The sequence below is a fragment of the Pan paniscus genome, chromosome 5, assembly GCF_029289425.2.
Source record: "Pan paniscus chromosome 5, NHGRI_mPanPan1-v2.0_pri, whole genome shotgun sequence".
Lineage (NCBI taxonomy): Eukaryota > Metazoa > Chordata > Mammalia > Primates > Hominidae > Pan > Pan paniscus.
The window spans coordinates 37,334,937-37,361,900 of NC_073254.2; the positions used below are offsets into that span (position 1 = coordinate 37,334,937).

The window sequence follows — 26,964 nt, forward strand, 5'->3', positions numbered from 1 at the left end:
TATGTATATCCTTTTATATTATTATTAAAGGACACTTTATATATTCCTCTTTACAGTATTCTAACATTTTACACTTACTTATTTGATTGTAACAATAACTAGCAGTTAATATTTAAAGCTTACCATCTGGTGTAACAATAATGATTTTATATTAATTATGGCATTTAAGCCTCATAGTGACCATAAGAGCCAGCTACTGCTATTATTCCTATTGCACTGGTGAGAAAACTGAGATTAAGAGTTGTTTGTTGACTTGTAAAGTTACACGACTGCTTAGTGGAGAGACCAGATTGTAGTCCAGGCCCTTTGCCTGCAAAGCAGCCCTGTGAAATCGGTATTGCAGGTACTATGTAATTTCTTGGGGGTTGCAGGGTATGAATTGTTCCCTTATCATATTTTGAATTCTTATATGGCAGGTCCATTTATTCATCTTTGATGCTAAAATTCTAGCCTGGCAAAGAGTTGGTGTTCAGTACACTATTGACTTGATGCTGATTAGTTTTAACCATTGTTATTTTCTTTAAAGAAATAAAGAGATACTGGATAAGTAACCGCGACGTATTCAACCTAGCATCCCAAAGTAGTTTAGCTACAGGGAGCATATAGCATATCAGTAAACATTTTGTTGAACTTGAAAGCAGGGTGCTTCACAGATGTTTGAATCAAGCCAAATTAAGAGATTGAACTGTTTGCCTAAAGCGACCCAGTTAACTGGTGACCAATTTAACAGCAAAACAAAACAAAAACACTAGGACTTTATTCCATTTCTAGTCCAGTTACTTTACTTTTACATCTAAATGCTCCATTTACGAGTGAAGTCACCTAGTAAAGTTTGTAGGATAGAGAAACCGATAGTGTGTACTATTTTTTTAAAATGGCTTGTGAGGGTTCCTTCAAAAAGAGAATCACAACTCACAGCTTTTCTTTTCTGGCAATCAGATATTTATTTAATAACTCAGAGCCAGCTTGAGATGAAAGCAATTTAGTGCTGTCTTTAGAATGGCCACAGCAGCATATTCTTTATTTTATAAGAAAAAAATACTTGATTGGGCAAGCAATTAATATTATATATGCCTGCATACTGTAAGATAGCGAATGCGCCTGTGCGTTGAAGGCTGTTTCGCTGTAACACCTACCCATTGTGCTTTCACATTTTGGCCAGTTTCAGCTTTAGCTTTGAATGGAAAGCCCTGGGGTCTCAGTGTGCTTTCCATTAGAATCCAATTCATCTTTGTTTCCCTCCTTCAGCCATCTGGTTACTACTGTGAGTAAATGGGAATTGGGATGCTTTATCAAAGCACAGAATGATGAAATCCCAAGCACCTCAAATGGTTCCTAGCTTTTCCACTTAGAAATCACAAGCAATCCATTCCCTCTTTTTGCCCCTTTCCGCATAGCCGTGCCACATGTTATCTTAACAGGCTTTCTTTGACTTTCTAGCTTGTAAAAATAAGATAGAGGTAATTTCTTAAACACTTCTCATACTCAAATAATCACAGAGATGTTTCACCTAATTCTATGTAGGTAGCTTCAATGCACGTATCTGTGTAAGATGTACACATTTTTTCCTTTTTATTAAGTTTTATGCTGCATGCAATACTAACTGATTCTGCCACTCACCGTGTACATCTTTTTAAATAAAAAATTTTATTTCTTTACCATTTAATGTGCTTATCTGCAATGTGGAGAAGAAGTCTGAATTATTTCAGTGGTAACCTGGGAAAATAATTTAGTTTGGAAAGAATTTTGAGTTTTCCTGCTGAAAGATTTTATAATTAATATTACTTTTATTTTCATCAACAGAATGCTGAAAGTTATAAGAAAAAAAAAATTTAAGTGAACAAGGTCCGAGCCTCATGCTCACCTCTTCAAGCATAATTCTGTTTCATCAGACTTGCCTCACATTCACTTCTGTATGTGATTGGACCACAGAAAGCAGAGACTCCACAAACTCATTACAATCAAATGGGACTTGAATTCTCTTGTCTAATGTCATAATAAGCAATTATGAGCATCTTCTCAGCATTCAAATCGGGTAATGGTGAAGCCCTAGAGAGGCATTAGATGCTGGCAGACTCTGGCTGATGGAATGTGCATACGCTCAATGGTTCCCTAAAGGCAGAATGGGGAGCTAGATGCCAGGGCAGATTGCCCTCAGTATTTAGGGTAGACACTACCTTCAATTATGACTTGTGTTTTATAATCAGGGCAGTTATAATAATATGTGTGTTCATTCTGGAGAACTCATTGTGGCAACAGAACGAACAGCATTTTCTGTCTATTTCCCATTTTCATTGGAGAATAGCAAATGAATTTCTTCTTTCAACTTCACATTTTCCTGATGAAGTCTGGGAAAATATTGGTTGCTACTATATGTTATTATTTCATTTTAAGTTAAATCTCCTTTTGTCGACTCTGGGAAAGGTAGCAGATTTTATATTATCAGTGGAACACTTTGCAGTGATAATTAGATAAATAAACACTTGCCACCCTAAGGAAGTAGTGCCTCTTAATTATTAGAAATTTTCCCTCCAAACAAATTAGTTACTAAATTGTAGTACTCTCTTCTGCTGAGCCTTTGCAGCAAAATGTGATGCCCTCTGTCTTTTTGTCGCAAAACCAGATGACTGTTAAGGGATATTACTGCTTGACAATATATGATTCAGTAAAATAATTATCAAGTGACATTTATACATATTGTAAAATCTTTACATTGGAGGTCTTTGGAAGAAAGTACCTTTCATATGTATCAGCCTAGATAGTACAAGAAACATAGGATGTTGGACCAAGTTAAAGAGCTCTGAAAAAATATCAGTTTTTTTTTATTTTAACTGTGAAGAAAAACATAGAGAAATAGGGATGTTCTGCAGGAATTATTGACATTATTTTTATATATGCATAATTTTTACCTTTTTCAGTTCCAAAAACTATTTAAAAGCATATAATACACATAGAAAAGTAAACTATTATAGATACACTAAATGTGTAGACCAAGCCCTAAAGCTTCAATACTTAAGATGTTACATCTATTATGTGGTCCATTTTTCCCCCGGCAAAATCAATGTAGTTATTTCATTTGTCTCAACAACCAAATTACCCTGATGCATGGTTGATCTGATCCATGATGGATCAGATTCCAGCATCAATTACTGGAATGGTCCACATTCTGATGTGGCTATCCCATGCAGATGTTGTCAAAGTGGCCTGTGAACCAAACCTCAGTGGCATCTCAAATAGATTGCTTTGATGCATACACATCAGAAATCCTTTCTGACTCATCAGATCATCAAGGTAAGCTATTTTAAGAATGTTTTACCTAGCAATGACTATTTTCTCATTTGGTATCTTACCTTATTCAGATATTATAGTCTCTCTAGGTTTACAAAGACAGTTGCCAATAAAAGGACTAGCAACTGTTTTTGCAACATTTCCTTCCTTTATAAAATCAGATGTAGGAAATTTCATAGCATGTGGACAGAGAAATGAATAAAAATATATAAGCAGTCCCAAACACATTACATTGAAATTATTTTTGAATTACAAAAAAAAAAGAAGGTTTACTTTAGTCTCAAATTAGCACAGAATTCATGGTAACATTTATTTATTGAATTAGGCTTAAGAATAGGGTGTAAGGATTGCAAATAAACTAATCAACAACAAACAATCAAGTAATGACGGGAGATTGGACACAGTTAAAGAGTTGTCTGGAGTTCAGAAGGCCTGCTTTGCACATCTGCTTTCATAGTTCTGATTCCCTCTGTAATGACTGCAGCCCTCTGTTTCCATCTGATATCGAACGCTAGTAACACTGAGAAAGAAGCAGAAAACAATGCTCCCAAGTGCGAGAAAGAGTGAGTTTTTTCATGCTTTTAGCAATGTGACCTTAGGTATTGATTTATAGCCTGCCGCAGCACCCCAGAGCAAAAGGGAACATTGGTAATTAAGTCAGTATCTGCACTTTCTAAAATAGTGCTGACTTGCCACAAAGAGAGCCCCTTTATTTTTCCTCTCTGTCTCCCAGTGAATGCAGATGCAGGCACTGACCTCTGACCTTTCTCCAAATTCTCTAGCTGCAGCTGTTATTTTTCTTTCTTGGGACCTTTAGCTGCTGATAGACTGGTAAGATTCCTTAAATTGTGTGTGCGACTTTCTTTTAAGCAAACATGAAACAATGTGTACCTCAAGCTTTACTTATAAAATATATCTTTATTGAGCTCAGGATGAAGGTAAATACTTTTACTTGGGCACCTATTAGAGATTTGCCAGATAAGTACCTATGCCCATTGACCATATTCAGAATGCACAGACATTTTTTGGAAGAATTTTATATTTAAACAGAACTTTCCATTGTAAAACTCCCAAGCTTGTAAAGTGTATTGAGTCAGAAATATCATTGTATTCCATTAGAGTCATTACTGAAATAGGGCCACAAAAGGTAACAGCAATAAAACCAAATACCTTAAGGTATAGATGCAAATTATACGCTAATATATGGTAATATGAGTACCATGTTCAGTGGCCATAAAAAATACTAAATATGGCTAATTAAAGGTAGGTACTTTGCTGTGTTTTATACTTCACAGCAATGTGAGAGAGGTAGACTATTATGATAATGACAGCATTGCTTGCTTTGGGGATCACATCCAACATTTTAACACTATTTCTTATTCTGGTGTATTTGTCTATTTCACTGAATGGAATCACTTTTTCTGTTCTCCACCCTAGGTCTTAGATTCATGAAGTTAGTGAAAAACTAAGTAACAAATTGAGTCTTTAGCCTCAAGGAAAACAAATACTTTTCTCCCTAGAAACTTCGGAAGCGTGGTACCCACCTAACGCTCCTCTGAAAATAAGTGCCCCCGACTGGGATGATGGGGTTCAGAAGTCAGCCACACTGAAAATCTGGGTTAAAGGAGCCAAGAATTCTCAGCATACTTGGGAAATGCAAATAATATTTCTCCCAGAAATGCACTTCAATATCAAGGATTTTTTCTTACAGTGAACTCAACAGAATATAATTTTCTTTTTAATTCTAAAAAAATCCTAAGGGAATGAAAAAAAAGCAACAACATTCATAAAAGGACATAAAGTGAATGTGAAATCTGCCTGCTTGAAAAATATCTGATTTTCCTTATTTAACTAAATAAGTCATGTGTGTATATTCAATATGCTAATAGGACTTTAGCCCCCTAAAATGCTTTTGCCCCATTATACTAAATACATACTTTATCAGTAGATGCTTGCCTGAAAATTACCTGAATTAGGCGAAAAATCCACTTGAAACCAATTTACCAACTTACGCATGAAATTTATGTTGTAGTTTCTTTCCCACAACTGCTGTAACACATTACTACAAACTTAGTAGCTTCAAACAACACACATTTCTTATGTCAGACACCACTCTGGAGGTCAGAAATTCAACACAGGTCTCACTGGCAAAACTCAAGGTGTCGGCAGGGCTTCAGTCCTTTCTAGAGGCCGTAGAGGATAATTCGGGCCCTTGCTTTTTCCACCTTCTAGGATCCACCTGTATTCCTGGGCTTGTGGCCCCTTCCTCTGTCTTCCAAGACAGCAAGAGCCTGTTGAGTTCCTCTGAGGGACTCTGACCTTCTCTTCTGCCTCTCTCTTTCATGTCTAAGGAGCATAGTAATTACATTGTCTCCCCTAGATAATTTGAGATAATCTCCCTATTCTTAAAAATCAGGTGATTAGCAACCTTCATTCTATCTGCAATTCCCATGTGCCATGTGGTGCAACATATTCACTTGTTGTGGGGATTAGGGTATGGAAATTTTTGGAGGTAGGGGAATGTGCATTATTCTAACTGCCACCCTGGCACATGTGTATCAGGAGTGGATTCAGATATGATCAAGCTATGTCCTACCTTCCATGATTTCATAGCCTATCCCAGGAAATGGACATGCAAACAAATACCTGTCATACAGTTTAATGAGTAGTAATAATAGAAGCATCTACATGGTCCACTGGTAAAGGAAGAAGTGCCAAATTTAATCATAAACAATTTAAAAGAAAACCAGAGAATTTACTGAAATTTTGAAGAATGATAAAATTTCTGCAAAGATGTCCAGTGGATGGGGATTCAAGGAAAAGATAAAAGTACAGGGCACAGGACAGTAGTATGAGGAGCCTAGAGGTTGGAAGGCTGAGCAGAAGCAAGGATTGATAGTTCATTCATTTTTATATTGTGTTTGATAAGAAACCATGTATAGTTTTTGAACAGTATAGGTATCATATGCAGTATGTGTGTTAGGAAGGTTGTATTATACTGACAATGTAGAGGGGAGTTTATAGAGAGAGAAACTTACCTGGCATTGAGCACCTTACCAAGGAGATGATTGCAATCCTCCAGGAAAAAAGAATGGTACTGACCTAAACTGAGTCAGGGGCAGTGAGGATGGAGGGGGAGAGATGGATTTGAGAGCAATGGAAGGATTTGCTGAGTGATTGGATATAAAGACTCAGAGGGAAAATGAGTCAAAGATCCCTTCTGGTTCCTGCCTGGGGTAACTAGTTAGATGGAAATAGCATTAACCAGGATAAGAGTTACAAGAGGTTAAGTAGTGAAGGAGAAAAAGAAAATTGCTTCATCCTGGATATAACGACTTAAAGTGCTTGTGGGAGGATGTTGAGAATCCATCTTTACAACAATGAAAGTGAAGAGATCTGGGTTATTTTGTTGATTTTAAGCCTAGAGAAAATCCCCCAAATTGTAATCTTAGTCCAGTTGAATGAAGAGGTTCTTTGGGAATGGGATGACATGTACAGAAGGGGTCCATGAACAAGGATGGGAAAGGAGACATGGCACAGAGCATCATGAATAATGTCATGAGGGAGAAAGCCAAGGAATGCACAAAAATGTTAAGGATAACTAAAGCACTTTGTAATGTATATTTAGAACAAAGAGAAGGTAGGTGAAAGGCAGGCTGTATATAATATTTGAAAATGACACTGAGCAAGCGAAGTTTACAGTGGTTTTTCTTCTTTCTTCAAGAGAATGATCCTCAGATTAAAAATGGGTATAACAAACATGGTAAAGAGGAAATTGGATCCAAGGAGATCCAAAGAGAGAGATACTTAAATAACATCTGTTTTTTTTTTAAATGTGTTCCTGTCTTTAGACTGAGATTAGGGGGTCCAGGATACCAAAATAATTTCCAGATGTTATCACAAGCATCATTACTCATAATCTCTGAGTAGTTATTGTACTAGGCCATTATTGCATTGCTACAAAGAAACACCTGAGACTGGGTAATTTATAAAGAAAAGAGGCTTAATCGGCTCATGGTTCTGCAGGCTGTGCAGGAGGTATAGTGGCATCTGCTTCTGGGGAGGCTTTAGGAAGCTTCCAATCATGGCAGAAGGCAAAAGGGGAGCAGGCTCTCATGTGGCAAAAGCAGGAGCAAGAGAGAGAGAGAGAGAGAGAGAGAGAGAACGAGGTGCCACACAGTTTTAAACAGCCAGATATCATGAGAAGTCACTCACTATGGCAAAGACAGCACCAAGGAGATGAAGCTTAAACATTCATGAGAAATCCTCCCCTATGATCCAATTACCTACCACCAGGCCCCACCTCCAATACTGGGGATTGCAATTCAACATGAGATTTGGGTGGGGGCACATATTCAAACTATATCAGTTATGAACAGGTGAAGTGCCAGAAGACTAGTGTCTACATGGTAAGGATGCAATCATCAGGAGGTTACGGGTTGGTAATCTTCTGCTTGACTCCTGGCAAATTCTAGAACGGAGTACTCAATTTTTAGTGTTAAGAAGATGGCCACAAGAAGGGGTTAACAAAAACACATTAATAGGAATTCATTTCATTTATATTTTCTTTTTTCAGGGAATAAATGTTTAGGGAAAGCTAACAAATTGGAACAGGAACAAAATGAAATAAATATTTCAGTTTTGAAATAATAGACCCAAATCAACATGTTGAAATGTACAGGGCCAAATGTAAAATGAAATCTTATGCTTAGATTGAAAAGAATCAAATCAACTATGCCAGTTAGAAGATATTGAGGATCCAGCATTATAACAGTTAAAGTTAAAAGTTCTAGGCTATTTGGTTAATTGTACATTTCAAGAGGTTATCTCAAATTGTAACCTAGTATAGACATGTATCACCTCAAACAAGAAAGATAACAGCTGTAGCTCTCCTGGCAAAAGTCCCATTTTGAGTATTGAGTGGTCTTTTATGTACTGTACTTAAAGGGGGCAAAAACTAAAAGAAAGGAAACTCTCAGTATATGGAAATCATGTCAAATGATTAGAAGTTGAAGGAGCTAATTATAATGCTTAGGCCAAAAGAGACATATTATGTCTTTGAATATTTGAAGACATAATATGAGATTGGGTTCCTAATTATCTTTAGCTCTAGAAGCTGAAATTACTACAATGAGGTTGTAGGAGAGAAAAAAATATCTGTTGCTCTACCTATCCTAGGTTCATGGCTAAGATCCCTGTAATAATAATAATTTATATATATATAATATATATTGATATATAGATATGATATATATAATATATATTGATATATAGATATGATATATATATATCAAGACAGATTAAGAAGAGAAAAGCAGACAGATTTATTTACTATAATATTTACATATCCTGGGAATCTTCATAAGGAAATGAAGGCCCAAAGAAGCAGTTAAACCTGAGTATATATTATGGCAGTTTTGATGGAGAGTAGAGAGTGTTGGAGAAATGTGATAGGGTAAAGTGTATGGTTTAATAGTAACGTATTAGGAGAAGCTTGGAAAGGCCCCTGCATTCAGATTCTTCTGTGTCGTCAGTTCATCTTCAGAGATCAGACATCAGACTATGGTCCTTTTCTCAGGGTATAGGGAGGACACCTCTCACACAAAGGTCTTTTGAACTCCTTCAGGGCAAGAGCAGAAAATCCTTCCTAGGTTTTATGACCCATATCAGGGAAGAAGGATAGGAGGTCAGAGAGTCCATCTGCTTCTGCCGTTTTTCAGTATGTCACGGTACCATATTTTGGCATAGTGTATCCTGAACCCCATTATGGTATAGTTAAACACAACATTAAAATAACTTTAAAAAATAGATCTTCTAATAAAATTAGTCAGCTGCCTGATGAGAAATATGGTTCTCAATAACAATCCTCAAATACAAACTAAGTGACACTTTGTTAGGGATATTGAAAAGGAAGTGCCAACATCAGGTAGGAGTTTGAAATACATTGGTTTTTCCTACATTTTAAACATGAATATCCGTTTTAATTAAGAAAAAAAAAAGCCGGGCGTGGTGGCTTACGCCTGTAATCCCAGTACTTTGGGAGTTCGAGACCAGCCTGGCCAAGATGGTGATACCCCCATCTCTACTAAAAATGCAAAAATTAGCTGGGAGTGGTGGCAAGCGTCTGTAATCCCAGCTACTCGGGAGGCTGAGGAAGGAGAATAGCTTGAACCTAGGAGGCGGAGGTTGCAGCCAGCCGAAATTGTGCCATTGCACTCCAGCCTGGGCAACAAAAGTGAGACTCCGTCTAAAAAAAAAAAAAACAAAAAAACCCAAGTCTCTGTATACTAATACTTCTAGTATCCATTACATAAGAAAATATATAGAGTAATAGTAAAAAACATTTTATTTGGGTCCAGAACTATTGTCATATAAGTATTATTGAAATGACTCAAATGTATCTTTATACTTTTACAAAAATAGAATTCTCAAGACATATTTATTCCTCAGAAAATATCTGCTGCTTCTTTGAATTCACAACTCTCTGAAATAATTTTGTATTCTCAAATGTTTCCAGGGTCCACATTGAAAACGGAACAAGATAATAAAATTATGATTCACTAGGCCTGCATAGGGCCTGAGAATCTGTATTTGAACAGGCTCCAAGGTGGCTGATGCTGGAGATTTGCATCATATTTTGAGTGTCCATCAAATATCTTCCAGGTTTAAAGTCTGTTTTATTGTGTCTCATTTGTATCCAAACCTAGAGCTGATACTGTTTCCATTGATAATTTATAGCCTAGTCCCCTGGCCTACTCTGAATCCTCACTATAGCATTTACTCAAGCTCTGTGATGTTGAAAGCATTCCCTAAAATTTCTGGTTGCTTCATGAGATGAATATACAAGAATTAAATGAAATAATGTACGTACTGTGCTGAGAGTAGTACCTGACATAAAACATTCATTCAAAAGTTATGGCTATTGATAATTTCAATGGCAACGTATGTAAAGGTGGTGATGAGAAATTAAATGGAATAAGAATACAGACATTTTCTCCCATAAAGCGATGTGTTTCCTGAGAAATTGCACATTAAAAATAATAGAGTTTAGGCAAACAGACCACTCCAATTAACCCTTGTAATCAAAGCACTAAAAAACAAACAAGAAAGATGATTATGATGTTATGATGACGCATACCTGGAGAATTAATTTAGATGGCCCAGGCAGATAGTTCAGCATTATTAAAAGCTGCCTCAGTGGATATTAAAAATCAGCAAAAGTGAATACAGTCAAAATATTGACAGTCCTTTAATTAGAGCAGCATAGGTGGATGTGGAGAGGTCTGCAATAGTAAGGCTTCCCTTAAGATGGGCAAAAGAGTGAGCAAGGTGAGATACCTGGAGTTCCAAGCCCTATAGAACTGGCCTGGGCTCTTACATTCCTTCCAACATAATTGAAGACACAGCTAAACAGATGCTTTTGTGTTTCCTCCTGAAGATGGTAATTCTACTCTTGCTATTTTGCACCTTTCCTTGCCTGGGGGTGAGGAGGCCAGGAATCAAAATCAAATATAAACCAACCTGACTCCTGCATTTCACCAACATCATTCCCCTTGACATTGCCAAACTAGTTACTAAGTTTAGTTACCAACACTTGCAGTGCAGCAGAACAGAATGTCCTGGGTTTTGTAGTCTACATCTTATCTGGAAGGCACTGAGAAGGAATATTTCCTCTAACCCTCTTGGATTCTTTGATATCCAGATGAATAGAAGATGATCTAGGTTACCGTGGTGGAGAAAACTTTGCAAACTCTTGAGGAATAAAAGCAAAGGGGCAAAAGAGCCAGAAGCAGTAGGTATTAGTTCAATATCTCCCTTACATCCTCCATCTTATGGTGCTCTCCTCATAGATGAAGACTGAGCTCAGTTATGAAGCATTTTCTCCTAGTTTAAACCTATTCCTAAGCCACCTCTCCTCATCCCACGGTACAGCTTCTGTGGACGATAGCAACGTGAACTGGGCAAGCAAGCATCTTCAAAGGGAGCTGAGAGGATCAGGTGCAACTGTTTGGTTGGCGACCTCATTCCTTTGGGAAGAAATGGATAAAAAAAATCAAAGAGAGGCTGCAGTTCTTGGCCTGGTATCTGGGCTAACTGCAGCTTTACGGCTCTGCCTTGATGTGTGTTTAAGCAGCAGCAGCCTGCAGTCTGGCACAAGGAGGATTTTTCCTCCACTTGTTTTATTCTAAATAGTTTTCAAAAGCTCCTGTGGAACACAGACTGTGGCTTTGATCTGGCCAACTTCTTCAGTACTGACGTTCCCATGAAAAACCCCAGCTCAGACCAGCTTCAGCCACTTTTAAAATTCTCATTTAAATTCAAATTCCCCCTAATCTTAACAGGCGAGAGGTAGACGAAGAGCAAGAAAGTGAGATGCCTCTCATGTGTCCACACAGCCCTCAGATCAAATAGATGCATCTAGGCAGCAGGGAGGGTGTAGAGATCCCAGAAGAAAATAGCAAAATACTTGATGTGGGCCATGTACCTCCTAGACCAGGGCTTCTGACTGACACTCGGCTCACATCAAACTGCAATGTATTTATGAAAGCTCCCTTTAAGATCTCTGAATGTTTTATGCCATATTTTTGGTTAAAATAGAAATAAAAGGCTTGATGTAGTGTGCAGGGTTTACAGAAAGAAGCATCATTTGCTTGGGTTGGTTTCATGGGCATTCCTGAAAGTTTATTGGTAGATTTTACTTTTTCCACCTCTATCCCCACAGCCTCCTCCAAGTTTACAATCAAAGATCGTCCCTTGTTCTTGGTAATTTGAGGAATCTTACCAACCTCAAAGATGCAGGGAGGTATTTGGAATTTATATGAACTGACAGAAGATTCACACTTTTTCAAGGATGCCGTGCAGGAAATATACAATCCCTTTTCTGCCTTTCCTCTCTTGCCCCAGGGAAGAGGGCCTGATCTCCCATTTGCCTTCTTTGGTATACAATATGGTTACTTCTGGTTTTACATTGAGCCCTCCACCACCACCCCCAACCCCTAACTCACTCCACTATGAATTTGGTAATTTTTGATCACTCTGTATCTGCAGTAGAAGGCTTCTTAGCTAACCACTTGAGTAGAGTGACCTTGACTTATTCTGTGAACTCAGTTCTGGACTTATTCTGGAATAACTCAGGACTGGGCTCAGCTCCAGAATTTCCTCTAGTCTAGGCTCACTGGTCTTTCCACCATGACTGGGGCTGACTTTCATCTACCTTCTAGCTACTTCATGAGTTGCTTTTGGAGAAATAATATGGGATAGACTTTCTTGGCCCAAAATCCAATTTCTCCAGGAGAAAAGTTGACAAAGCACAAACTAACAATAAGTAGATTTTATCACTGATCTTTGAGATACGTTAGGGACACATTATGGTTTTCTAAGTTGCTACTCATTTGATCCAAAATTCACAGCTAAGAAAATATATATCATCCAGTGATCTGGGAAAGTACGATTCTACAACCTATTATTTTCTGAAATTATTCTTTCCTTTCTGCTTCCATTCCCTCTGCCTTAGATAAGGACCTTATTCTTAATTACTAATAACCTCTTAATTAGTCCATTTACTGTCATTAGAAAATGATGTCAAAAATGTCAAAATAGGAGACTGATAAGGCCTCTCTTGCTCCACTGTTTAAAATATTTCACTGCCTATCCAGTACTTACATCAGTATCTCCTAAGGGACAGGAACCAGAGAAAAACTTCAGCAAGTTAATAAATGGCAAAATATGATTTAGAAAACTTGGGCAGTGAAACCTCCTCCTGCAGGCTTCAAAGGCATTGATTTGGAGCAGTGATGGCCTGAATAAACTAGTTCAATCCAGAATTCTCTTAATGTATTTAATCATGGAATTTCTTTTTCAAGTTTTACCTATTCAATATCTGTAGTACTAGTTTCCACAAAGACACATTGGGTAATGCTTTCTAGAATAAAAGCCAAGCTGCTTAACTGATAGCACAGGACACATTGTGACGGGTTATTTTCAGTCTCCTTATTAGCCTGGCTTCCCACCCCTTGATGCCTTTCTCTGTTACCTTCCACCTGAACAAGGCACACACCACAGTGTTGTAGTCCTCTGTGCCTTTGCAGTTGCCCATTCCTCTGCCTAGAGTCATTTTCCTCCCCTTGCTTGCCTGGTAAACTGTTTTCCCCCATCTTTTCAAACTCAGAAGAGATGCCTCTCCCCAAGGAGGATTCTTCACTGACTCTTGTCCAATAAAGGGAATCACTCCCTTCATCATTCTACACTATGCTTTGTTCACCTCATTTGCATTTTGGTTGCATTCATCATACTGGTTTGTAACTGTGTTTGTGCGTCTAATGCGTTTTAAAATTTATGAGAGATTTCATGGAAGGAATCTGTGTAATGAGTTTTGGGTTATGCGTAGAACAGGGTAGGAGCTTAAATGATGTTTGTAGAACAGGCGAATGGTCACATTTCATTCATATGGTAGTAACATCATCTGGATTCTGAACTTCTGCTGGTGAAGATATCTTAGGTTAGATAACATATATACATCAAAAAAGGCAAAAATGTTCTCATAGGAAAATGAGATGTATAAGGTATGTGTATGTATATACACATAAATACATATGTACACGTATCTGTATATACATCTATAAATACATAATACATGTATAGTTTCAGTGTATAAAAGTACACACACAAATGCACACACACACACAAACTTACGCTTATTCCCTCCCAAAAATAATTTTCCCCAGCCATGAGACACTGCTATTTAATTAAGGATTATTAGGAAATACAGGAAGAGAAACTTTACCTAGGGCACTGAAACACATAGGTGGTTATAGAAATAAAACCTTGGTATTTTTATTCTTTACACATAACCTTCACTTCTACAGTCTCATCCAAACAACAGACCTGCAGCATCTTACACAGACTTCTATTTATCTACTTGGGCTGAGCTGACCCCACTGGAAATCGAACATTGCTGCAGATATTGATCCGGGCACATGGACACTGGCGAGGCTCCCTTTGTGTGAAATTTACAGAAGGGCCTGCTGGAGAGGGCGTTCTAAGTACAGAAGCATCCACAAGACTGCTGCTTCCCTCATAGGTCTGATAGAAAGAAATCTGCGGCCACTTCTGTCTGGGCAAGGGAATAGCACCACTGTGGTGCCTCACCGTGTATTGTGCTGAGCATGGCTCTGCTGTCCTGCTCACCCCTCTCATTCCTCTAGCTCCTCCATCTTGCTCTGACTCTTAATGTAATGTGACCAGTTAGTCATGACCTTCACATGCTGCACTGGTGCTCTGTTCTCCCTCTGCTCTGTCTCTCTGGCCTTAAGCTGTAGTGAACTCACTAAGCACGAGACTCCCCTTTAAAACATCTAACTGAAAGGAGTGTTGTTTGCTTTCTGGCCCTCAAACACCAAGGCACTGTTGTGCTCCTTAAAATTGTAAATTATGTCTGTTTAAGAAAATGTCAGTGTTTTTTAAAACAGAATAACAGTGCTGGAAAAGACTTGGCTGTGCAATTTGTTACCAAAGTTTCATGCAAGAAAAATGATGCATTCATCATTATGAGCACAGTCAAGGGTTCTAATGACTTGGGCACAATGCCTCTTCAGTTCTTTTAAGGAAAATGATGAACTTTTTTCTTTCTCTTCAGCAAGTTATCTGAGTAATGTAAAAGCTCATAAACTGAGATTCAGGGAGACACTGTCAATGAGGCACTATACTGAACAATTAAAACGTAAGACACATCTTGTATAATTAAATTGATTTTTTTTTTCTGCCAGAAACAAGACCTTCTCAGGTAATGATTGCTTTGGTTGTCTAAAATTGTATGTATTGGGGCGGCGGAGGAGGAGATCTGTTGTTACATTTATACATCATTTCATGTGTCTCCAAAATCCAATTCCTAAATAGGCCAATAGGATGATTCTTAAGTAGGGAAGGGTAAATAGCTATGGATGATCAGTACAATCGATGTAGAGTCACTGCACTAGGACACATATTATTTAGCTACTTAGAATTTCAGCTCTGCAAGTGGACTCATAGGTTTAGGAAGGCAAGGGTGAAAGTGTTAGCAAATGGGGCCAGGCCTCTGATTTTGATGATTTCTCTGGCCAGCTGGGACCTGGGCAAGGATCTTAACTTACCCGTGCGTTCTCCAGCGTCACACAAGCATGAGATTGTCACATTTTGTGTGTGTCTGAAATACATTAAGGTCTGTAAATCAAAATGCTTCACTTTTTATATTAAAAATTGCCTTTTAAGGATAAGTATAACACCACACCCTCAAAAAGCACAGTGTCTTTTTGACCCCTGGGTAAATGCATTAAACTGGAATATTTACCTGAATTTTCCTTACTTGGCCTCCATTCATGCTAAGCAGCTGTTGGAATGAATACAAAGGGACTTGCCTGACTTTCTAGTAATAAGCTTCGTTTTTTTTCCTCATGGCTTGAACAGATTATTTAGTGGGTTGAGTTTTACCTTTTCCTGCAGTGGGAGTGGCTGCTTTTCTGTTAAATATTACTGGGTTTTATTAAGAGATATTAAGAGAAACCCTTGCCATATGGCAATTTCAAAGAAAGAAGGAATTAAAAAAGAGAGCTATGTTTGCTTTTATTTTTACCGGATGTTTGAAAAGCTAGAAGTAACCCAGAGGAGAGTAGGCCAGGGGTTTTGTGTCAGTGGGTGGAACATATTTGCTGTGAAATGTGATGGAATGTTTACTGAGCTATTTTCCTCAAAAATAAAAATGTTCCTGCTCTCATATCCAGTTTACACAGCAGTAGCCTTTTAAAAAATGTTGCCTCCACGATGGGTGGGCAGGCTTCGTGTTACTCTCTTTGGAAGTAATGGCTCAAGGTTGTGCCTGGCTACACTCACACTGTTGGGCAAAAGCACAGACAGATACGCTCCATTTCCAAGCATGTGGGAGCTGAGTTCCATCTCTTTCAGGTATTTACTAAAGACATATCTAATGGATGGGAGGAAATCTAATCCTAACAATGTTTTCTTGCTGTCTAGGTTAACATATGTGTTTCTATGCCTGACTCTCAACCTTGGACCTGTACCTCTGCAATCACTTGGCCCTGGATGGATGAGGGAGGGTGGCATGTGAATAGAAACTGGACCACGGAGACCACCAAGGAATGATGTGCCCTCGAGCAAGGTCCTCATTCTCTTTGAGCCTCTAGATTCTGTTAGAAGAAAGCAATGATACCATCTAACCTGATTAGGACAGTTATTTATTTGTAATAATTCTCTGCATATAGAAAGAGATGGAATTTAATATAATAAAATCATAGCAGTGGTGATGTTAGTGGAGTGGGATTTTAGGAGAATCTGGTCTTCCGTGTCTCTGGATTTTCTGTAATTTTTCCTATGCACACACATGCATACTTGCACACACTAGTGACAACAACAACATTAAAAGGCTTTTGGGCAGGTCTTCACAATGAATAATTCATATTATTTACTCTTCATATGCACCAATAGTCTTCAGTCAAAAAAATAAAATACATATAAAATACATACAAAGTATATATACTCTATTATACTCCTTCATGTGTTGTTTTGAAATTAAATGATTGAGCAAAAGTGCTTAATATCTTATAGCTTATTTTATAGGTATTAATTGTTATTTTGGAAATTATATTACCATTACTATATTGCTATCTGAAGTAACTAGTTTGTCACAAACATACATATACACATATATTATATGATTTTTATATTGTTATCATGTATCTCTATCTAACTATCTATTATCTATCTATCTATCTATCTAATCTCCAGTAATTTGAACATTATTTGGGGTATTACATTTTTATTCATTTAGTGAGGGAATGTTAGTTAAAACTTTATTTTGGAAATGTGAAGATGAACTGTTTTGGAGGCTAGTTTTAAAAATTAAAAAGTGTGTTTTTTTAAACAACAGCAACAAAAGACCAGATCTTTATGTTGTCTTAGTTACTACCATAGTTTTAAAACTTCCATGTTTTCCAAGTCTGTGATTTTCTCTCTTTGAAATTCACTTTAGATGTCTGAGTGCCTTTTTTTTTTTTGACAGAGTCTCGCTCTATTGCCCAGGTTGGAGTGCAGTGGCGTGATCTCGGCTCCCTGCAGCCTCTGCCTACCGGCTTCAAGTGATTCTCCTGCCTCAGCCTCCTGACTTTTTCTTTTTCTTTTCTTTCTTTCTTTCTTTTTTTTTTTTTTTACAGTGGATCCTGCATTAGAAAACCACCAACTTATTGTAACTTTTAGTTAATTATAAAAAGATAACTTTGTCATTGTTCAATCTTATAAAACAATGAAACCAAGTATAAACTATTTAAGTAAATTGCATTTATGGGATTTCTCTTTTCAGAATTGACTGTGGCTCCATGGTTTGTTGTAATTAATTAAACCATGTTCATTTGGAGTTTTGATCAAATTAGCTAAATATATTTATTTTATTCTATATTTGACCAAAAGTTTGTTAGTATTAGCATCATCTAGATTTTAGAGACAGTAATAAAAACTGGTAAAAATACTAAGTGGGAAAGTGTACTGCTGTAGCTTATCAATGTTAGAGCTTGAAAATACCTAAAAAATTGAACGCAAACAAGTAAACAAACAGAAAGAAAAAGCAAAAGCGCTAAATCGAGACGTATGCATACAAGCAGTATAAATTACCAGAAAAAACACTAGGTCAAGGTAAGGGGGGCATGAATTCCTATTCCAGCTTTGGAATTCCCATGTGGATTTAGGTGAACTGCCCCTAAGCCTCAGTGCCCTTTATTCATAAATAGATTTAATTGGGCCAAAACAATTCTGTGGGAAGTACCAATAGAAGGGAGTGTATGTCCTGTACACATTTAATTTTGAACTATAGAAGCTCTATTTTTGTATGTTTTATATATTCCTGTCTTGTGTACAGTTCAGTTTGGAGTAAAGTAAGTGTTCTCTGTTTAAAACTATTAATGTATACATATTCCTCTCTAAGTAATCACTGAGACAGGCTGGCCTCCTCTAATACATGATTTAGGATACTCATCGTGTAGAGAAATCCTCGTATCTGGAATAATGTGGAGAATAAGAGTATGAATAGTGAAAATGATTCATTTAGTCAAATATTTATTGGTATCTACTATATGATAGAAAACTGAGGTCATAAAACAGCAAATCTTAAAAGGAAGTTCTGGATTGGAGTTAGGAAACCTAGAATTCAGTTGGGTCTAACCACACTAGCCCTGTCACCTCAACAAGTCCAATTTCTAGAGTTAGCTTATAATCTGATTTTCTGAACATATACCTTGTCAAATGTTGCTTTGGTTTCTAAATATCCACCTACTCATTCCCTCTTATGGCACCCCAAATATACTAAAACTTCCTTCCTTTTTTTTTTTTTTTTTCTGAGCCAGAGTCTCGCTCTTTGCCCAGGCTAGAATGCAGTGGCGTGATTATGACTCACTGTCACCTTTGATCCTGGGCTCAAGCGATCCTCCCACCTTGGCCTCCCAAAGTGTTGGATTTTCAGGTGTGTGCCACCAAGCCTGGCCTCAGACTTACTTCTGATAATGTAACTCTGACTATACTAATTCGATTTAATTACTGTATGATTTTAGGTTTTAGTTTTCTAAAAACTCCTTTCCAGCAAATTTTTTACTCCTCACTTGTGTTCGTTGCGTCTATCATTAAGGTATTATTGCTTTACTCCTAACATGGGAAGCTCTCAGCTCCTTTAAAACACAACTTTGGGAGGGAAATGCTTGCATCCACTTGCATCTACTTTTCCATGAATTACTTGAACAAGTATTTGTCCATGGCAGGAGGGATTGAGCATGGTGGGATGGATTTGCAGAGTGTCTATTAATAACAGTGATGAAGGGACGAAAAGCGAAAAAGAGACTGACAAGTAATGATCACAAAAAGAGAAAAGAGAAATTTCCAAGTAGAAATACAACACATGTTTCCTGACCTTCACAGAGGAATTTAAGTTTATGTCATTATAAAGCTCTGAAGATATTTCAATGATTATGTTGGACAAAATGGAGCTCTTAAATAATCATACAGGTATGTAGCAGTTGATACTTAACATTAATATAGTATTATAGAGTATTATAAAAGTTCAAAGCCTGAGGTCATCTTTGCTAGATGATTTCTATGTCAATGAAAACTCAAATGTATAAGCCAAAAAGATTGCATGCACTGAGCTATCATCCTTCTCACATTCTTATATTTATAAAAACTTGTGCTAAAATTTCATTATCACCAATGTTTCTATCCTAATAAAAGAAAAATAACACACACTAGAAAGATACCCATGCCAGTCAGTGGACAGGAATACACTACGCAATTTCAGGTCTCTAAGACCACAGATCAAAATACATTACCCCACTTAAGGCAGACAACGGCAGGAGGACCTGACCTGGCCTGTGGTCCTATCTACTCCCTTTTCTGTAGGTTTTTGTTCATTCTAAATATAAGTGATCAGTTCTTACAAGTTTATATTCAAATAAGGGTTCAGAAGTAAATGCATCTATTCATTCAGTCAAGTAAAGTAATCCAATTTTCCTAGTGTATGCACATGTGTTAGTGGTTTGCTAATATATATATATATTTTTTCTTTTTTAGAAATACATGTGCTGTGGCTTCAAGGGTGGAAAATTTTACACACTTGTATAAGTGAGGAGGTTTACTTGTAACCCTTTTGCATATGTTTTGGAGAAAACCTCTTTAAGAAAATAAATATTGCTTTAGCACCTAGAAATACATATAAAATACTGTGTTTAAATATCTCTCTTCCAGACCCTCCAAACAGTAGTATCAGGCCAATGGTTCTTTTGGTGCCTCGTCTTGGCACTGTGTTTATTCTAAAACATATTCTAGAAAACACCAAATAGGTATGCCAGTTATGACCTTCCAAATACATTCCACTTCTCAGCATGCTAGAATATATTTAAAACAGATTATATTTTCCTTCTGTGTTTCAGTTTTCACAGTTAATAAGACAGGCATTTCCATGGCTGACTTGCTGTTTTCATGGATAGCAAATATTCTGATTAGTATTCCAGATGCCAAGTTTACCAAATTTTATTCAGAATAGGAAATGCCATAGAAATTAAAGGTTTTGCCTCTTACTGTTTATAGCTAAAACATCAAAATAATAATATATAGCTAATATTCATGATTGTTCTGGTAGCTGCTGTTTCTAATGAAATATCCCTTGAACCAGTGTGCCTTGAAAAATATTCATGTGATGTAGAAGCTGCTGAGTTTAAAAAATATCTCCTAGCACTAATCTTATATTTAAAACTGTAACATAAAATCTTGCTTTGGATCAGAGAGATGACAAGGAGATTTGGAACAATGACTCTCCTGTCATTTCAGTCCTTATGACCTAAACTTCTTTGCTATTCTATCATACACAACTAACCTTTTAATACCCTGTCCAAGTGGGAAATAGTTGAAGGTAACATTGTGTAGGTTGCTGGTAAGATTTTCCAACTATTCTTGGGAAACTAACATAATGAGTTGTGTTTCAGTACAAGATCTACCATAACTTCCTAACCTCTTTTTTTCACAGGGAAAATGGACCCAGTGTTTCAAAAAAAAAAAAAGGGGGAAGCTCAGGCATTTTTTTCCCTCATTTTGACTCATCATATGTTTTATGATGTTATGATATTAAACATGGTGTTGTAATAAGTAGGATCAATAAAAGTCAATAAGTGATTGGATGGGAAATGGAGGAAAATGTAGATGTTATGTGGCAGTGATGATGGAAATAGGTATTTCCAAGAGGGATGATAGTGCAACTTGTGGGTCACGTGAATTTGTCATACTTTCCAAAGATCAGTCAAAAACTATAAAAGGGATCCTTTTGAATTTTAAATATTGTATTCTTCATAAAATGTGGGATAATTTCACTGTTACATGGGCTGACAGGTTTATTTATTAAGCCTAGAAGTTTTATTCTTAATTAGTTTAATAATAACATTTTGGGTTGAATGCACTATAAACTTTATTTTGAGAGCACCTGCAACTGGAAGAATAACCTGAAATTACATTGATAATGGGTGTGTAAATTGAGCTGTTTTTCAGATCTGATGAATTTTTCTTTCTCTATTGAGAATTTTCCAGAAAGAAATATATTTCACTCAGTCTGGCATACAATAGCTAGCACCATTTTCCTGTCTCATACTCAAGGTCAGTTTGATAGAGGATGTGAGAATGCATAGCTGATTGGCCAGCTATACTGCCACCCAGTTAATGTTTAACGATGGGTGCTGGCTTTAGCAATCTTCATGGGTATTGTTCTGTCTGGATCCTTATCTCAGGCTGGTTTATAGTTAGAAGAGTCTCTAAAACTTTTTGAGAATTATTTATTCATGATCTCTGGTGGCTATAATTTCAGTTTAAATCCAGAGCAAAGAATCAGCATGATGCTATCTTCTTTCTCTAGAAGTTCAATAAATTGAAGAGAAAGTAAATTGGCATTAGCAAGGAAATTCACATTTAAAAAAAAATGCATGTCTGTTAGGATCCAGTGGCCCAATATGCCTTCAAAAAGTAAGAACTCTCTTCTTAAAGGCAGAATCAGGTTCATGACCTAAGAATCTGCCTTCTTATACTACATCAAAGAGAAGAAAGAAAAGAAGGAAGGAAAAAGGAAAGAATTTTATCAGGCCAAGAATTTCCTTCTTCTTTCCTTCCTTCTCTTTAATGTAGTATAAGAAGGCAGATTCTTAGGAAAGACAAAAAGAAGAACTGAAAGAAGGAGGGAAAGAATGAAGAAAAAAGGAAGAAATAAAGGCAGAGAGTAATTAAGAATAAGCTACCTTTTGAAAGTTATCCAAGTAAGTTAATTATAAAAGCAAAATAAATGTCCAGATCTAGTCACATTTACACAAATTAGCATTAAGTTCTTTGTCAGTCATTTGTTAGTTGTCATTCATTCATTCTTCCCAGCTTGTGCTAAGAGCCGGAAGAATGATAGAAAAGACTCTTACCGTATAAGGCAATGGTTTAAAACCATGGGCAAAACCCTGCCTTTGAATACTTGACTGTCAGCAAAGTGACCTCCACAAAGTGCCATCCAATTTCCATTCCCCTTCCAGCTTCTTTGATGTTTCCAGGAACTGATAAAGTATGCCTTCTGCATTTAATATTTATAAATTGGTTAAATGTCTCAGGCTTTGGTCTAAGCCATATAACATAGGGCAAAGAATGAAAGAGGTTAGTCAGATCAGAGAGAAAAGCAAAGAGAGAAAGGGTCTCAACAGAGCTGTAGTTATTTTCTGTAACCAACTGGCCCTCGAAAACAACTGACATCCTTAGTCAGATGCTAAGCATGTGATGTGGAATGGCCATGGCTGGCACCCTTCACAGAGGATCGTGCGTCTCCACTGTGCAGGTGTTTCTGCTCCTGGAGGCCTGCCAGCCAGCAACCTGATTCTCTGAAGGGATCATACACAGTTGCCTCTTAGTTAAAACGGGACACTTATGCAAACACAGGATCCACTGTTGTTAAATTGAGTTGCTCTTGTTACCTTTCATTCTCTGGTTGTAAATGAGAGAAGCAGATGCTGGCAATGCAGGCTTTACAATGCTTGTTTTTCTACTCATTTAAATTGGCACCCACAGCTTCTACAGAGAGACTACATAGCTCTGAAACGATGCATGAAATGGAAAAAAATGGGAACAATTTTTGCCCTGAATGCCCAGGTCACAGAAATTACAGATGCAGATTCACACAACAAATGGTGCTAAGTCTCCATTTAGTTTCAGCAAAGATTTAAGCTGACTGTAGTTGGTTGTGCCAATAAGCAGATAATTGAGTCAAAGGAGAATAGGGACTTAGGTGTGTCCCCTTCTTTGACACCATCTCATATGAATCTTTTGAAGTCCTCTCCTTTTTTCCTATACCACCTACCAATTTGTACTCCTCTATCACATTTCTTCCTGATTTTTGCTTTCCTTTTTGCTATGTGCCCTCTCCAAATATTCAAAACTTTATTTTCGTGCACTCTTTTCTTCCCTTCTATTTTATTTTTCCTTGAAAGTCCCTTACAGATAGCGCCTTCTCAGAAAGCATATTAAAGGGAGGCAGAATAAGAATGGGGTCATAGGGTTTAAGTATTTATTAAAAATAGAGACATATTCAAGAAGCAAAGCCACCAAATGACCCCTCTCTATAGGTGCCAGTCCATGTATTCTAAAGAAACAAAAGCTATGCTATGTCACTAAAGTTATGACTATCAACTGATTGTCTGCTGGAAGTACTTAGGATAGGTCACTTTGCTAAGCAATGTACGCTTGTCTGTGAATACCCATAAAACTGGATGGGGTTACTTCCCAGCTTTCTAGCTCTCACTCCAGACCTGTCTCTCTCAGTCAAAGAAGGAGATCAAATACAAGAGTAGAAGTTGTATTGGGAGTATAACAATGAAATTTATTTTAAATAAAGCAAGATCTAAATTCATACTGCATTTTAAAAGTTCTGCTTCTCAGCAATCCTGCTATTCAGATGTATAAATGAGGCTGAGCAGGCTTCCCTTTCTTTGTGGATTGTTACTTGATCTTTGAGAATTTATGGGGTTTCCAGGAAAAGTGTAAGATTTGACATCAGGATACTGGCCTTACTGTTCCAGCTGAGGCATCTACCAGTTGCATGAACTATCTACATTACTTTGCCTCTCTAAGCCTCAGGTTTTATTTCTATTTTTCTTTTTCATAGTGACAAAATTGGAATAAATTCCTTTTGAGAATTGAGTGAGAGATGAAATGTGTTCAAGACCTTTTACAATTAAGCAACTGTGAATAGAGAAGACTATCATCTATTCTATGACAGTAGCCATTACTACAATTTCAGATGTCTAACCTGTAAGAGATTCTTTTAACTTCTTTAGAAATCACCATATTGGCATATACCCATATATTTTCAAAGTGAGAACCTGAGATCAGTATAAAGAGTCTGTTTCGCCTGGTGAGTAGAAGCATGAACTTTGTAGCCAGACTGTTTAAATCCCAACTTGGCTAATTTGGTGTTTTTTCCCCCATTGGTGAAATGTGGATAATAATACTGCCTACAACATAGGAATGATATGACGATTCTGTGATGCATAATGATCCATAACATTTACTGAATTAAGAGAAATAAAGTAAGATAAACTGTGACCTGCTCCAGGATTTTATTTGCACAACTACTGTCATTGATAGTCTAATCAAGTGTCGAAGGCTACAAATACCATTTGATTTTAGAACTTTTACACAGAAATCAGCACTACAAGTTTCTTATGCTGCTGATAATATTTGAATCCTTTCTATTTTTACCTTCTCTTCCCTAACAAACCACTTCCCATGATTCATTTTTATTGGCAATCAAACAAGTGCTGCTCTAATGGCATGTAGAATTTAATCAATTAATGGAGTTCAATAGGCCATTTCCAGTTGCAATATTTTGAGAGGTTAATTTTGCAAACACCTGAATACTTTGGAAGATTATAGAACAGCCTGAAATTACTGAGTAGATGCCTAATCTCAGTGGACTGAAAAGAAAGGGATCAATATATAAGTGAAACCTTTTCTCTACCAAACGTCCTTGGACAAGTTGCTAATTCCCCACTGAAGCAGGATCTTCATCTTAAATATACATTGCCAGGTTGTTTTAAAAAATAATTGTTCTGAAAAATTGTTCGTGCCCTGGCTATATTTATCATGTATGCTAGCTTCCTTCTTTACCGTACCTGCATTGTTGATTCCTGGAAATAAACAACTATTCATGACAAAAAAATTATCATTCAAACATAACATAAAATACTATCAAAGTGACCACAAAAACAACAATAGCAACAACCAAAGAGCAAAAGAAAGAGAAAAAAAGGAGGTGTGTGCGTGCGTGTGTGTCTGTGTGTGTGGGTGTGTATGTAGATAGATAAGAAAGATAATTGTTAATTGATTCTTAGACATTTCATTTAGGTTTTTGGATTGCTGATTAATTTGACCAATACATTTATTTACTACCTATATTATAAAGAATGGTTTATAGCAAAAGTCATAGAACATTGTTAGCAAAATTAACCTTTTTATAACTGATATGTTAAAAGTAAGAGTTAACTAATTCATAATAAGAATTAACTGGTTGGCTATGCTTTAACATTTTCCACATAAGACACAAATTCAATTGAACACATTTCTTTGCCCTTGAATTCTCAAACTTTCGTCTACATTAGAATCACCTGGAAGGCTTGACAAACACAGATTTGTAGGTCTGTCCCCAGAGTTTCTCATTGAGTAGGTATGGGGTACAGGTCAAGGATTCGTATTTGCAAAAAGTTTCACAGTTATGGCCCGGCACAGTGGCTGACGCCTGTATTCCCAGCACTTTGGGAGGCCGAGGCGGGTGGATCATGAGGTCAGGAGATCGAAACCATCCTGGCTAACACGGTGAAACCCCGTCTCTACTAAAAATACAGAAAAAAAATTAGCCGGACTTGGTGGCGGGCGCCTATAGTCCCAGCTGCTGGGGAGGATGAGAGAGGAAAACGGCGTGAACCCGGGAGGCGGGGCTTGCAGTGAGCCGAGATCGCGCCCCGGCAGTCCGGTCCGGCTGGGCGAAAGAGCGAGACTCCGTCTCAAAAAAATAAATAAATAAATAAAAGTTTCACAGTTATGCTGATGCTGCTGGTTTGGGAACCACACTTCAAGAACTGCTGTCCAATAGTTTCTTTTCAAGCAATTCATTGTAAGGTAATTGATTTTTATTGTGCTAGGCTGTTAACTTATTTGGCTTCCTGTGAATCACATCCTCTGGGTAACAATGCCCTTTGCACGAATATGGGATGGGCTGGTGGCTTGTTTTAAACAATAGAATGAGGCAGAAATGATGCTGTCCTAGTTGTGGACCTGAGCTTTGAGATGGTCTGGTAGCTTTTACTTTTGTGCTAGTAGAAAGCAACCAGCACATGAAAAAAATCTAACTACTCTGAGACCCTTATGTTTGAGAAAGTTCAAGATAAGTGCATGGAGAGGCAACATAGCAGAGAATTGAAGAACCAAGCCAGCAGGGAGAACAGGTCCCAGGCAGACAGCCCCTGCCTGATGGCTCCCATCATCCAGACAGCATAAATTTATCTTATGGGTGAGGCCACTGTAAACCAGCTAGCCATCAGTCAGCACTAAGTAAAGCAGAAAAACTGCCAGCTCAACCCATGATCATGAGAAATAATAAACTGTTTTTGTTTAAGCCATTCAGTTTTTGAGGTGACTTTTTAAGGCAGTGTTAGAAAGTTAAAACAAAATTTGTATCTGCAAGTACAATGCGTCTGTAAATGAATCACGTGAAATTAGTGGGTTTGGGGACTAGGTGGCAGTCCCTGAAGGGCTTCAAAGAAACTTTTACTATACACTGGAACAATATTTGGGAAATTGTTCTTGGTGGCTAGAGGGAATGGGGCTGGTGGAAAAATGAGTGAGGCTTCCATCTGCAGTAAGGCTGATGATAGAAATGATACTTAATGACCTTGTGGCTCGGGTATTGTGATTTCCGGGCAGAACGTTGAAGCTACCTATTTTGACTTTACCTATTTAAGACAAAGACAGGAGGAACAAAATAAATTACAAAGGAAATTTTAGTTTTTGAATAAAATTAATAATCAGTGTGAAAAAGCCAGGATTTGCTTCATTCAAATATAAATCTGGTTCTTGGCCAGGGGT

General features: G+C 37.3%; 1 long non-coding RNA gene across 3 annotated transcripts in view; it reads left to right on the forward strand.

The window, feature by feature from the left end:
- Nucleotides 1-24,426, forward strand: part of LOC117980539 (uncharacterized) — a 74,685-nt gene extending 50,259 nt beyond the window's left edge. For all 3 annotated transcript variants that reach the window (XR_010112386.1, XR_008625573.2, XR_008625572.2), the window contains 2 exons: nt 16,294-16,438; nt 17,339-24,426. This is a non-coding gene — a long non-coding RNA (uncharacterized LOC117980539). The remainder of the gene's footprint in view (nt 1-16,293; nt 16,439-17,338) is intronic.
- Nucleotides 24,427-26,964: the final 2,538 nt, after the last annotated feature.